Source organism: Penaeus japonicus, unplaced genomic scaffold (genome assembly GCF_977035675.1).
Source record: "Penaeus japonicus unplaced genomic scaffold, GWHDUDI00000001_assembly GWHDUDI00000016, whole genome shotgun sequence".
Classification (NCBI taxonomy): Eukaryota; Metazoa; Arthropoda; class Malacostraca; order Decapoda; family Penaeidae; genus Penaeus; species Penaeus japonicus.
The window spans coordinates 31432087-31434586 of record NW_028234418.1 but is presented as its reverse complement, the minus strand read 5'-3'; positions in this window follow the sequence as shown (position 1 = coordinate 31434586).

Genomic DNA, 2500 nt, shown 5'->3' with positions numbered 1-2500 from the left:
CCCCCTTCTCCCTCACCCTCACCCTCACCATCCCCCTTTTCCCCTCCCTCTCCCCTCTCCCCTTCACCCTCTCCTCTTCTCCTTCCCCTCCCTCACCCTCCCCCCACTCCCCCTTCTTCCTCACCCTCACCCTTTCCCCTCTCTCCCTTCTCCCCTTTTCCCTCACCCTCACGTTCCTCCTTTATCCCTCCCTCTTCTTCCTTATCCCTTTTTTCCGCCCTCTTGTCCCATGCCCTCTCCCCCGCTCCCAACCCCCCCGCTCCTCCCATTCCCATAGACCACACCCCCCTTCTTTTCTCTACTTTATCTCACCCTACTCGTTCTCTCACCACTCCCAACCCTCTCTCCCTTCTCCCTCCCCCTCCCTCCCTTTCCTTCACCCTCTCTCCCTCTATCTCCCCTTTTTTCCCTCCTCTCTCTCTCCCTCTTCTCTCTCCTAATCACCTCTCCGACTCTCGTTTCCTATCCATTACTTTCTCTCCTGAGGCTCTGTTCCTCCTGTTAGCTGATCCGTTCTCTTCCTTCCTCATTCTCCCTTCTCGTCTTCTGCTCTTCAATCTTCTTCCTAGCTTCCTTTACCATCCGTCGTCTCCCCCTGTCACTCCCCCTTCTCCTTCCCCTTACCTTCCTCTCCCATCACACTCCTACCCACCTCTCATCCTTCTCTCCCTTCTTCCTCACCCTCACCCTCCCCCCTCTCTCCCTTCTCTCCCTTTTCCCTCTCCCTCTCCCCATTCTCCCTTCTCCCTTTTTCCCTCCCTCTCCCTCCTCTTCCTCACCCTCTTCCTCTCCCCTCTCCCCCTTCTCCCTCTCCCTCACCCTCACCCTCGTCTTTCTCTTATCCTCCCATGTCTCCTTCATTCTCTATACAGTTGTCCTCTGCTCCTCTCCTCTTTCTCTCTCTTCTCTCTTCTCCTCTTCTCATTCTCTCCGTTCAGTCTCTTCTCTCTCCTCTACTCCTCTCCTTAGCTCTTCTTATCGTTCCTCTATCACGATGTAAATTTAGTCCGCCCCCTCTCATCCTTCTCTCCCTTTTCCCTCTCCCTCCCTTCCTACATAACTCGACCGTCATCAGCAGAATAGCGCCATTTCAAACGGCCAGAAAAACATTGAGGTCTTTTGGTCGAAACAGTCCAGTTGAAATATCTTCGTCGGGGTTGTCGGTTCCAGCTGCGGCCGAACGCTAAAATGTTCAAGGGAATCTAACGGGGCTGCGAAAGGATGGATATCTTTTTTTTATCTTTTTTTTTTTTTTTTTAATAGGTTTTCTTCTTTTGTTTTGCCAAATGGGGTTCTGTGATAAATGCGTAATGGGTTTGGCTGGTTCTCTCTCTCTCTCTCTCTCTCTCTCTCTCTCTGTCTCTGTCTCTGTCTCTCTCTCTCTCTGTCTCTCTCTCTCGCTCTCTCTCTCGCTCTCGCTCTCTCTCTCTCTCTCTGTCTCTCTCTCTGTCTCTCTCTGTCTCTCTCTCTCTCTCGCTCTCTCTCACACACACACACACACAAAACCGCTCCCACACACATGCACATGTTTATATGTATATGCATTTATATGTGCACACACACACACACGCACACACGCACACGCACACACACACACACACACACACACACACACACACATATATATAGATATATATACATACATATATATATATATATATATATATATATATATATATATATATATATATATATATATATATATATATATATATATACATTTACATTATCCATAGAAAGCCTCAGAGCAGTCAACCTTCCCCAGGGTCAAATGGCAGTAAGTACGACCCTTTCCAGGGTCACCAGGTCACAGGTCATCATATGATCCTTTTTGCCTTCGCTTCCGTTGGCGCTGCTTTCGTAGCTCATGGCGCCTTCGCTCGCCCTGAACCTGTCGAGCTTTAACGGATTACTTCTCTCTCTCTCTCTCTCTTTCTTTCTCTCTCTCTCTCTCTCTCTCTCTCTCTCTCTCTCTCTCTCTCTCTCTCTCTCTCTCTCTCTCTCTCCCTCTCTCTCGGTCGAATTTAACGAATAACATTCTCTCTCCTCTCTCCTCTCTCTCTCTCTCTCTCTCTCTCTCTCTCTCTCTCTCTCTCTCTCTCTCTCTCTCTCTCTCTCTCTCTCTCTCTCTCTCTCTCTCTCTCTCTCTCTCTCTCGGTCGAGCTTTAACGAATTACCTTCTCTCTCTCTCTCTCTCTCTCTCTCTCTCTCTCTCTCTCTCTCTCTCTCTCTCTCTCTCTCTCACTCTCTCTCTCCTCTCTCTCTTTCTTTCTCTCTCTGCTCTCTCTCGTCTCTCTCTCTCTCCTCTCTCTCTCTCTCTCATCTCCTCTCTCTCATCGGTCGAGCTTTAAACGAATTACTTCTCTCTCTCTCATCTTCCTCTTCCGTCTCTCTCTCAACCTCTCGTCTCTCTCTCTCTCATCTACTCTCTCTCTCTCTCTTTCTTTCTCTCCTCATACTCTCTCTCTCTCTCTCTCTCTCTCTCTCCTCTTTCCTTTCT